Source organism: Macrosteles quadrilineatus, unplaced genomic scaffold (genome assembly GCF_028750875.1).
Source record: "Macrosteles quadrilineatus isolate MER2022 unplaced genomic scaffold, UCM_ALF_1.0 Scaffold_8__2_contigs__length_117827958, whole genome shotgun sequence".
Taxonomy (NCBI): Eukaryota; Metazoa; Arthropoda; class Insecta; order Hemiptera; family Cicadellidae; genus Macrosteles; species Macrosteles quadrilineatus.
The window spans coordinates 14,445,413-14,458,016 of NW_026542601.1; positions in this window are offsets into that span (position 1 = coordinate 14,445,413).

Sequence of the window (12,604 nt, forward strand, 5' to 3'; positions counted from 1 at the left end):
ACATCCCTACAGCCTACTCCCGTATAACCAATGTTCGTTAGCAATTTTGCAACGAAATTGATGCGTAATTCTGAAAATATAGTTTGACAATTATTTCTTCTTATGAACTTCAGAATCACAATGCTTTGGAGTTTTTTTATCAACTATGACTATTTATTTTTATTTTTAGATAGCCTAGGTATAAAAAAAATACTCCGGCCGTGCGCCCTCTGGGACCTTGCGCCCATACCGGGCCTATTGGGAAATCCGGCCCTGATGATTGCTACGAGTACGGAAGCTGATCATGTACTCGTAGCAATCATGTACGCGACAGGCCTGTCTCTTGTTTTACGTGTTTTTGTGGTTTTATCGTGTTCGTGTGTGTGTACAGTTTAACGACGCCAATTCAGGTGGATGTATGTATATCTAAGGATGGCATTTTGATGCCGAAACAGCTATAATCTACAGAAACTTCATAGCTGTGATGAGGTATTTATATTATATACATGTCAAAAGTAGCCTTAGCCATGTAGCTGCTTACCTTTGCTGTCGCCAAGAGAGACGCGAGACACCGGACCAGGTGTACCAGACCCTGAGCTGGTGGATGGGGTCGGCTCAGCTGCGACAGGTGCCCCTTCTTCCAGGGAGTCTGAAAAGTGTTTAGATTAATCTTTCAAATTGACTTGTTGATCAAATTGCTGCATCAATCTTAGCCTACATTTGTCAGGCTAAACTTTGAACAAGTAACTGCTTGAATATATTTTAATTTTCAAATTCCTATTTCCTCTCGCCTTCAGGGTTACAGCCAACTAGAGCATTGAAAAGTCCCCTCAAATCCAGCCATCATTGGGGATTTCCATGTTTTTCCATGACTTTTTGCCTATTTCCATGACTTCCAATGACCAGAATTTTTTTCCATGACTATCCCTGACTTTCCAGAATGTGAACACCCTGCTTGAGTAATTTTTGTCCAATTTTGATGAAATTTGGTTTAAAGGTGTAAAGCATGATAAACTTGAATAAGTTTTGTTATTAAATATTTTGACTTGCCAAGTACACTATTATTCACAGTAATGTATTACATAATGTATTACACAATGAGGCTGTAGTATAAATAGCATTTCATTTTTAAATTTTCGTTCCTTAAAAACATGTAAAATTGTAAAAATGTAAACATGTAAACTGTAAAATTTTAGTTAATTTTAACACGAATTCGCACAAATATCAGTGGGCGTTATACTCTCAAAAGTTAAAAATTTATCTTGCAACTTGTTTAGTCAATAAGAGATATTAATTAGTAATATTTTTAGCTATAAGAATTTCTACCAACAAATCAATATTTTGAGTTTTAATATTTTCGTAATGTAATCTAGTTTTATCTGTGTGAGGCAGACAGAGATAGACGAAGCCCAGTCTGAGTCACTTCCGCTAGCAACGGAATTTCCCAGCGCTTGTAACGTACCTGTACTCACAGGAAATCTCAGTTCGGCTCAGTTCTTGTTCTCGTGCACAGCGTACTGCTGTGTTCTCTTTTGTCCACGCTTCTCTTATAGGCGTTTGGATTAATTATCTCTTTGTAACTCTCTCTTATGTATCATTGCTCAGTATTTAAGTAAAATCTTCTTATTACTTTAAATCAAAGTCAGTGTTTTATAGTCCCTTGTGTTGTTCTAAATTACTCTCCCCCTCTGTGTTCTACTCTTCTAGAACTTCTTTGTGCGCGTTCGTGAGCAGATTCTCAGGACATTTCTACGTGGACGTATTGTTAACGGTCTACCGCGACAGAAGATACTGATTCAAGATCAAGATCCCTCTATCCCTAGTGACTTATCCCTCTGTGCAACACCCGAGCTTGGACACGACGCCTTTCCCTAGCCTGACATAACAATGGAAATTGGTGAGTGACTCTCTTTAATTCATTGCTTTAATTAAGGTGTTTCCCAGCTCTATGGTTCCCGACCTAATCGGGTGGTCCTTCGAATTTTACTTATTTCTCACTCTCTAATTTGTAATTATCTCATATTTTACTCCCCCAAAACAATCAATCGAACACAACTGGTTTTGTTCCTACAATGCCTAAACACAAAAAATATATAATTATCATTGTTAAGAAAAGTGATAACACTTATATCTTAATTTACAGTCACGTTTCTGCAACGTTTGGTAGCCATCTTGGATTGGGGTTATATTTAATAATAAAAAAATTGGCAACACGTAATTTTTTCATCCTAAGGTACACATTAACAGTTTTCAAAAGTTATTTCAATTTTAACAGGCCAGTCTAGCGAATGATACACCCCAGCCCACACTAATACATATATGACTAGGGATTCTCTTTTTCACCCAGAAAAGTGGAAGCAATTCTAAAGGTTTTGAGGAATAGAGATCCCATTTTAGCCACAAAGCCACGTTACGTGCAGTGCAGCTGGATATGAGTGAAAATTTAAAAACGTACGTTTTCAGCAAAAGCACTTTGCAAATTTTTTCCCCCTTTTTTCAAAACTTTTATTATTTTTTTTTATTTCATTAACATTTGAAGTTTCATTAAATGTCCATGGTAACGCAATATCTTTGGTAGTTTTTTTTTTTAAAGAGCATCTTTAGTGGAAAAACACAAAATCCTGTCACGACCATAACAGACGTTTAAATGAATATTAAAAATAGTTAATATTATTTTTATAACTATGTTTTGCTATAAACCAATTTACTTTTATGACCATTATACAATTAAAAGGTCACTGAGCTTTTGGTATATTTGGTCTTTCTAGAAAAAAATAAAAAAATTGAAAAAAGCCAATAAAATCTTTTTAAGTTTGTATAACTCCGAAAAAACTTACCTGAGACCCGAAAAATCGTTATGTTTGTATAGAGGTGTGCTTTTTTGTGTATAAAACATTGAAATATGACGATATTTTAATTTTTGAAATTTTTATGATAGAAATCCTAAACGTGATGGTCAGGGACAAGCGGTACGGTCGTGAATTTTCTGAAATAATCTAAATCTTTCTAAACAATCCTTCAATTATACTGTTAGTTATAATAAAAATATGTGTTTCAATTTAACTAAACTGTTCAATTTACAATTATATTAAAGTTATTGTCACGACCACACACACTATAATCCATAAGGCTGGATTGGTCGTGAAAAAACCCGTGATGGTCGTGAAATTACGTGTTATTTGGCTCTGTTCTGGCGGTAGCCCTGCACCTCATGTTCGAGGATACAAAGTGGACTTCTAGGTTAATCTAGCAATTGAAATATCTTATAAACAAAAATTAACACCATGTCTACTTCATCGAAAGACTACGTACGGTCATGGACACACTAAAATTACAAAAAACACAATCTTTCCTTTATTAATCTTGTAATTCCTCCTTCCAACTCCAAACGACCGGCACTACAATCCTGACGTACACCCTGAACTAGTCTCTAAAACCAACTGACTCCATCGACGCCAGGCTTGCCACTGTCGTGCTCCAAAGTTGAAAATTTTTCCCAAATGGTCGTGACGCCAAATCGAGGGACAGACTTATTTTGTCATGGTAGTCAGTTTGCAATGACAATAAAATTATAATATGCTCCTTTTTTGTTAGTTTAATAACCATTGATGACATAAAAATATGGCTTTATATATTTCGGCATGAATAATTAGTCTAAAAACAGCGTGAAAGTTGGAAAATGTTCCCTAGGGACACGTCATGGTCGTGAATTTCGAGACTTTAAAAATACGAAAAAAATACCTAGAACCTGTTTAAAACCAAATAAATGTGTGTAACATGTTGCCGCATTCCCAAAAAATATTAAAACACATAATAATAAACTACAAATCCAGTATCTACGAAGTTAAAGGCCAGGGACATGAAAACGTACGTTTTAAATTTTCACTCATATATAGGCATTGGATTTTGCAAAATTTAAGTGATATTGAATTAGTAAAAAACTTATTGCTCAAAATGAGCAAAACCTATTTATTAATACTTACTAGTACATTAAAAACTCTTCGGTGAATTTCGTTATGTTTTTGCGATCGCAACATCATCGGTAATCAAATATGTCAATTGTCAAGATTTACAATCAAGGCAAACACCCTTCATGATTTATCACAATCGTGGAAACATAAGTGAAATAAGCCAGTTAATCTTTCCTATTATCTACATGAGAGGATTTATTTCACCCTAATAACCAATTGGATACTTACCCAGACTTGTTACTTTTTCAAGTTCGATCTTGAATCTCTCTTCCTTCGGGAAGATGGTATGAAGAGTCAGTTCACCACATCTGACAAAACAAATAATGTGAAAATATAACAAAACTATGGGTCAAGGAACACACATACTTAGTTTTAGTTTTAGACGAATTATTTACTTAAATATTTGCTTGTGAATGAAAACAGAGTAATTTTTGTTAGTTTGATTTGATCCTGTTGGGAACATATTTAGAGAGATTTTAACAAACCGTACGGTAAGTTGCCTCTCATTAGTTTGTTGTTTAGACAGCCTACTGTGTATGCACTATTACTTGCCCACAAAAGTAATACTAAATGAAATGAAAATGAAATGAAATGAAATATTCCTTTATTGTCACAATACATTTTAAGTTTTCAGCAATGCTGATGAAACAGGTCCATTATTAAAACTAGATTTACAATTCATTCCTTTAAATTAAATAAATGTAATAGAAAAATGTTTAACTGTTATTCAAATATTCAGAAACAGATTCAAACTCATTTTGTAAGAGATACAATCTTAACTCGCTTTTGAATTTTGAAATAATGGTAATTTGTCTGAATTTGGTAGGTAGACTGTTGTAAAGCCTGAGACTCATATAAAATGGTGATCTTTCATACAGACAGAGGCAATGTCTTGGATATTTCAAATTATTTTCAAAACGAGTAGGATATTGATGGATGAATTGATTGTTGCCATATGATCGGTTTTTAAAGAAACCATCATTTTAAATACATATAGAGAAGGCATTTTTAATATGTCGTATTTTTAAAAAATAGGTTTAAATGGTGCTCTTTTTGGTGCAAAAGATAGGATTCTCAAATACTTCTTTTGTTTTTTAAAAACTGTGTCGGCATATGAAGTTGAGCCCCATAGTTCAATTCCATACTACATGATGGAATAAAACATTGCATAATAAACAGTAAGTTTAGTTTTCAGATCAATTATATTCCTTAAAACATACATTTGAGAACAGGCTGTATTCAGCCTCTTTAGTATCATGTCTATGTGTGGTTTCCAGGTTAAATTTTTATCAATAATTAAGCCTAAGAACTTTGTATGTTCAACAAAAGGTAAAGTTTCGCTTTGGTAGCGTAATTCAAAATTTTGATTCTCTCTATTTTGGATTGTTTGAAATAATATAATCTGTGTTTTAGAACTATAAAGTTGAAGCCCATTTACTGTAAACCAACTGGACAAATCTATGAGTGAGCGGTTGAGTTCTAATTTTAGATTGGGTATATCTTTTTGCTTTAACTATCTAGAAGATACATTTTGAGGTACATCATTCACAAAAATTAAAAATAGTAAAGGACCCAATATCGAACCTTGTGGGGCACCACATTTAACTTTGTGCCAATTCGAGATAAACTTTTTGCCATTTTTTATAAATTGATGTTCTTTGTTTCCTGTTAGTTAAATAAGAATCAATCCAAGGCAAAGCCATGCCAGAAAATGAATGATGTTGAAGTTTGCTCATTAAAACCTCATAATCTAGACGATCAAACGCCTTGGATAGATCACAGAACACCGCCGCAGTACTCTGTGATCCATCCAGGCCAGCCAATACTTGATTTATGAACTCTGAGACAGCCATTGTTGTGTTTCTTCCAGATCTAAACCCAAATTGTTTTTCTGTGAATAAGAAATTATTTTCAAAATATGAATAAATTCGGTTGTAAATGTAAATAAACAAGTATAATCAGATTAGTCTTTCACTTTGATCAAAGGTAATATGATATATCTGTATTCCTTCATTTTTGTAATTCAGTCAAACTGTAGTTTGGTTAAGTTTACACTAAAAATATGGTTTGCAATAAAAACTGTAAGGTACCAAATTTTAAGGGGGGTAAAAACGTACTACGAATAAATGAACACCAGAACTTACCCGATTTTTAACCACAATAGCCTACTCCGAGGCCTATGTGTTGGCCATAGCTTGGGCTATGGGCCAAAGAGCGTAGGTTTATTTTTATTCACAGTGAAGTACACAAACACATCCACAACTACATATTTATTCATAATAGCACTTCGTTTCACATAATAAAGTTAAACCGACCGATTTTACAGATATTTAACGCCGCCGACGACATAACCCCAAACTGGTGTTTATTTGTTGACAGACGACAGACGAAACTAGACCAGCTCAAAAAGTAAATTCGATCAGCTGTTGTCTAGTAGTACTTGAGTTCGCCGCTTGAGCGCGTAAGCCTCGAGCGGGCAGGAACGAAGGATTTTACTCCAAGACAGGATTATTCGTTTGTACGCCGTCTTCGAAGTAACTTCGTCTACATTCGCCCGGTATCAACGCTTGCACGATTTGACGATCGCCAATAATTCGTTTACCGAAGGTTAGCTATATTAGTTAATCACATTGCTACAATTTACGTTTAAATTTCCGTTTAACATTCGCATTCCCGTTTTCAAATTTGATTTTCAATAACTAGATTTATTAACTTAGTTTTCGCCGATTGGAGTCTTGACCCGCCAGTTCCTGCTTGCCAGTGACTAGCGGTGGCTATCGTTTATTTAATTATAATTAGTTAGTTTCGAAATTGCGATTTATCCGTTCGCTTAACGAATAATTATTACGTCTAAATTATATCTCGTTTTTACCGTTTTAATACCCCGAGACTTGTCGTCTAAGTTCTAAACCCCGTCTTTGGCGGTTGAAAGAATCAAGTCTTGGGAGCAGGCTGATTTGAACAATCAGCTACGAAAATTAATACTAAATTTATTTTAAATCATATCACGATAAAATTCTCCTTTCAATTATATTAATTAGGCCCGACGACTCTGTAGGAATTGCTTTTTACATTATATTCGATTTTATTTTATTTACCAACGTCTTTAACTAATTAGTTGCATTTTAATACGAGTATTTACGTCACATTGGCTAAGATTGAATACTCGTCGGCCCTACAGAGTCATTCCAAAGGTTAGGCAAAATTTAACAAAACACTTTAACGAAGGTAAGGATGATATATATAGCTCCAACTGAGCGTCTGCAGGATTTCCTAAACGTTTCCTGAGCTCTGAGCCTTCGATTAAATTTTAATAAATTGATCAGTCAATGCCGTGACAACTTTGTATCGACCCCTGTATTTTTCTCGGCTCCTGAGCACTCCGGGGAAGAAATTTGAGTGTGGCCAGTTCTAGGGTAGGCCTAGCCTGACTTAGGTGAATACTAGTTTATTCCCCCCTAGAATTTTGCGTCACAATAAATCATATGTTGAAGGTTCAGGTCTGACGTTTAAGTCTGATTATGGGTCCTGGATTGTCTGAACAATAGAGTCTCTTGTACACTATAAACATAAAATAGGTATTGTAAAACAAAATACACTGTAAAAATAGTTCACCAAAGTGATTTTACCTTATGGGGTTTATGTCATCAATATCAACATGCACAACCAAAGTCTGGTTGGGCGGGATGTTGAACCAGGAAGGTTGCACAGTGTAACCCGTAGCAGTAGTTCTGAAAACTACTGTCTGATCACTGCCGTTGTACAGAGGCAAGTCAGAGGGTACGGCCAGGGTGGCTGGAGCACCGAAGAAGTTTGGCCTGAGAGTCGCAACCAACGTCACAGGTGCAACTGGGTTCAGCTGGTAGTCAGTAGTGGCCAGAAGAAACTCTACTGTACCCTCTACAGGAATTGTGGTATCTGGAAAACCACTGTGTTAAAAACATGCACAGGAACCATATATCACATTACGAGTAGTTGAAAGTTGAATTGAATTGAATTGAATTGAAAATAACTTTATTCATAAATCACACAAGTATGTACATTGAAAGGTGTCAAAATTCTTAAACTACTTAAACTTACAACATAATATCAGCTGTACAGTTCATCAAAATTATACAGTACTTTTTGTGTTAAGTATATTTTAAGCTAGGATTTAAATTTTTTACAATCATCAATTTTCCTCAACCACTCTGGAAGCCCTTCCAAAAACTTTCTTCCAGCACATGACGGTTTTTTGTTATAAAATTCCATTCTATGGGCACCAACAGCAATTTTGTTTCTATGCCGGGTGCCATATTTGTGGTTATTCCCTAGTTTAGGTAACATACTTTCAGACAAAAGATTTTTAGTTAAAAGAACGGTATGGAAAACATAAATGCCGTACACAGTCATTATACCCATGGCTAAGAAATGATCACGTACGGAAACATCCCAGTTTAAATTTACCATTAGTCTTATTGCTCTTTTCTGCAAAATTAAAATTCTATACAAATTTTTCTTTGATGTTCCACCATAAACACTTATCCCAAATGATATTGCGGATTCAATGAAAGCAAAATAAAGCTTCTTAAGTTAAATGAGTAATAAACGTTTCAGTGTTAAGTATTCTGCGAATATACAGAGTGAAGAACTTAAATGTGCCACCATTATTCTCTCAGAAACTATTCGATTTAGAGAAAACATTATAAGGAGAATTATTTCAACTATCTTATGACATACAAAAATATGAATTCCCTTTCTTTAAAGTCTGATATTTTCAATATGGCAACTTAAAAATTTCTTATCGGACACCTTGTATTTTATGACAATTTTAGACTGTAATTTTAAAAACGTTTTCAGTTTAATAATTTCTATAAAGCTACGTAAAGAAGTTACAGCGTGTAAAATTTAGGGAAAAGTAGCTTTTTGTTACATTCAGCATGATATAGCTCCTAAACGAGTAAGTTTGGTGAAAAAATATAAAGAATAAATTATAAATGTCTTCAAATTGTATATACAATCTAAAAAGATCATAAAATATATTGAAAGTACTCCTTTAAGTCCTTACAAAAAAAATCAATCTGAGTTTAAATTTCTTATGAATTTTATAAGCTCCCTGTATGTTATAATCTTATATTCTTATAAGTATGAGCAAGGTCATGCAACATGTTCACAAAAAGCCACTCTTTTCCAAATGTAACACGCTGTAACTCCTAAAAAAGTAGTTTTATAAAAGAAATGCAACTACTAAAACGTTTTAAATTGCAGTTAAATGTTAAAATCATCATAAATTACATGTTATCAAATAAGTAATTTTAAAGTTAACCTCAATATTGGAAAATAGTTGATTTAAAAAAGTGGAATTCATATTTTTTGTCACAAGAAAATAGTTGAAGTTCCTATTTAAAAAGTTTATGAACTTTTAAATTTAGTTATGTGTACATTTCATTATTCATTGCCAATATCACCAATATAAGTTAACAATTTAAATGCTGAATACCAGGGCTAGAGTACACTCACTTATTTTGCCCAATATATACTCTTGATCTATTCTTGCTTGTAAAGAACAATTGAACAGACTTCGAGACGTAGGTTCATGTAACAGTTATGGGATAAATCACAGACCTAAAAACTGTATTTTTTATATCATATCTTAAAGTTCTTTGGATAAAGTCCTTTATATGCTGGTATTATGTTGCGCAATATTCTGCCTGATAACTTCTTAAAAATAACAGACAAAAGTAAATAAGCAACTAAAACATTTATGTTAACCAAGCCCGTCTATCATCTGAATGAATTTGTTAATAAAATGTTGTTTTATTTAGTAGGTTATTAGTTAACATTTTTATTTAGCCGCTTTAGATATAGTTTGTATTAAAGATTAATTTAACTGTAATGTTATTCTATTCAACAAAATTTCTATAATGAAATTATGCTAATGTTCCATGTAAATCTTGGTGAGAACAGCACAAACTATGTCGTAAAACTACAAAACCACAGATAGGAATGAGCGTTTCCGTCACGTATTTTCCTACTCCTAGAGAGAGTGTTGGAATAAAATTTATAAATCTAATGTCTGTTGAAAGTGGAAATTAGTGACATTTAAACTTCTTCACAATATCTAACAAATATAAATATCTGGATATTGATCATCTGATATCTTAAATATCCAAGTGAAATGTTTATAAGATATTCTATAGCTAACTCTGTGTTGTCTGGGAGGTATAAAGTGGTGGCAAATGACACAAATCCTAGAGTGGTGGCAAATGACACTGGTGGCAAATAACACATATTCCTATTACCAAATCCAGGGATAGCTGAGCCTGTGTTAAAGGGAATGGTGCGACTTCATTGTATACACAAAAATACCCCCGTCGCAGCAAACCTGCAGACTTAGTGAATTTCCATCTGCCTGATTGGATTTAAACTAAAATGTCCCCTAAAAAATATCACATTTATTCCCTATTTAAACAGAATTAGTTTAATGAGTACTTAGGTTTCCTGCAACAGGGAGGGTAAAAAAGTTTTTTTTAATGTAAAATATTAAAAGGTACTGTGGTTTAGTAAGAAATTAATGTATTTTCCAAATTTGATCAAAATATGTTCATAAACAAGCAAACTACAACAGTTGACTTATTCTCCATAAGAATAACATGGGAATTTTAAAATAACAATTTTTTTGAATTTTCTCCGTAACAATTAGGCGCATAATAACGCTTCAATATACTAAATTATTTGTTTTTTTAAGCTCTACAAAATGGTTTAAAAATAAATTGTGAAATTTTGTGTTTTTAGGGTCAAAAATGGGAAAAGCCTATTTTTACCCCATAAAACCCCCCATAAACCCCCGTTCCCATAGTCCGATCATGCTGGTTCGCGAACTCATTCAAGTTTATCCCGCCTTACACCTTTAAACCAAATTTTATCAAAATCGGACAAAAATTACTCAAGTTATCGTGCGGATGGACACATATATATATATATATATATATATCTATATATAGATATATAAAAATTTGAACGAATGGTGTTTTTGGCCTCTGGGGACATCAAAATGAAAAAGTAAATCGGTCCCGGGCTTAGGTCTTACCATGAGACCTACGGTAATAGCTACTTCCCTATAGGGAAATTCGCTAAAAAGGGAGAACTTTTTACCGAGTGGATCAAAAAAGATCTACCTAAATTAATCCAATTTTACAAAGAATGCATCTTGCCAGAAATCGTCGACAGCAGAGTGATTAGAGGGATGAAGATAAGGGACCCCAAGTACATAACTGACGCCCAGGAACTCGTGAAGGCGAGAAACCTCGCAGTAATTTCCAAGAAAGTTCAAAATAATTCGGTAGCTGCTGTGTGAAAATATTACCAATTACATTTTGCAATGCCCAAATATTATAATTAGGCCTAACAATATTTTATCCTATCCATATTGCAATTTTTAAAATATCACCTCTCATTATCTGGACCAAAAATTATCTTATATTAAAATCAATGTACATAATTATTAAATTTAATACATTTTTATCTCTTTAGTAATTAATCTATATAATTAATACGCTACATGAAACTTTGTCGGTTGAACTCCTCCGCCATTTCTTAACGGTTTTTTTTTTTTTTTTTTTTTTTTGCATTGACGTCTCATTGGAAAGAGCGTGTCGCGTAGATTTGCAAACTGATTTTACATTTTTGAAAAAAAGTCCCTTGGGCTCTGCCCCAGTGGCTTTGAAAGTTCCCATGTTATCCTTATGGAGAACACAATTGTTTACATTTTGATCAGCTGTATAATTTGATTGCTGTTATTTATTTTTCAATTCAATAAAACGCATTGAATACATTTATTTACTATTTGAGTTTGGGTAAACATAACCCCCAAGACGGATCGTGTTAGTATGGTTAAATTTGTGTATTTATCGTTGTTTTGTGTAGCTATGAAGGATTGTGTAGGATAATTGCACGTAACTTAAATGTATTAATTTATCGTTGTTTTGTGTAGCTAAAATTTGTTTATTTGTTGTTTTTTTTTTCTTCAAATGCCTCCGACCCAACAACAATGAAACATAGACAGGTGGCGTAATCGTGATAAAGACCGCAGCTACAGAACAGTGGCGCGTACAGTCAGCACCTGACCCTGGACAATCTCAACTATTAGGTTATCAAATCAAATATGCTTTATTCATAAAGTACAGTTTTGTACATTGAATGGTGTCAACTAAATCCATCTTAAATTAATAATTTACAGATTTGTATATCTTGGATCATTATCTAAATCAAAAGCCAAAAAACAGAAAATGAAAATAATCAAAACTGAGTCAATTACTAACGCTAAGAGGGGAGGTGGAAAAATACTCTTCCAGGGAATAGAACGCTTTCTCTACTAAATAAAGTTTTAGTTTTCTAATTAAATTCTTCCCGCTTTGTTCATTTCTGATTTCATTAGGAAGATGCTTAAAATTTTTTAATCCTATACGAGGTGTTAGCCCGTCCTACGTACGGGAATTCAGTAGTCAGTTAAAACCAACCGTGTACAATTCAGATCAGCTAGTTTACACAAATAAAGGCAAAGTTTCTTGCAGTTTTAATGTGAAAAATCCTCTTGTAAACAAATGTTGTGTGACCAAATCTGCTTTTATTCCATCATAGGCGTATACGATATGCATTCCGTACGGTACGATGGC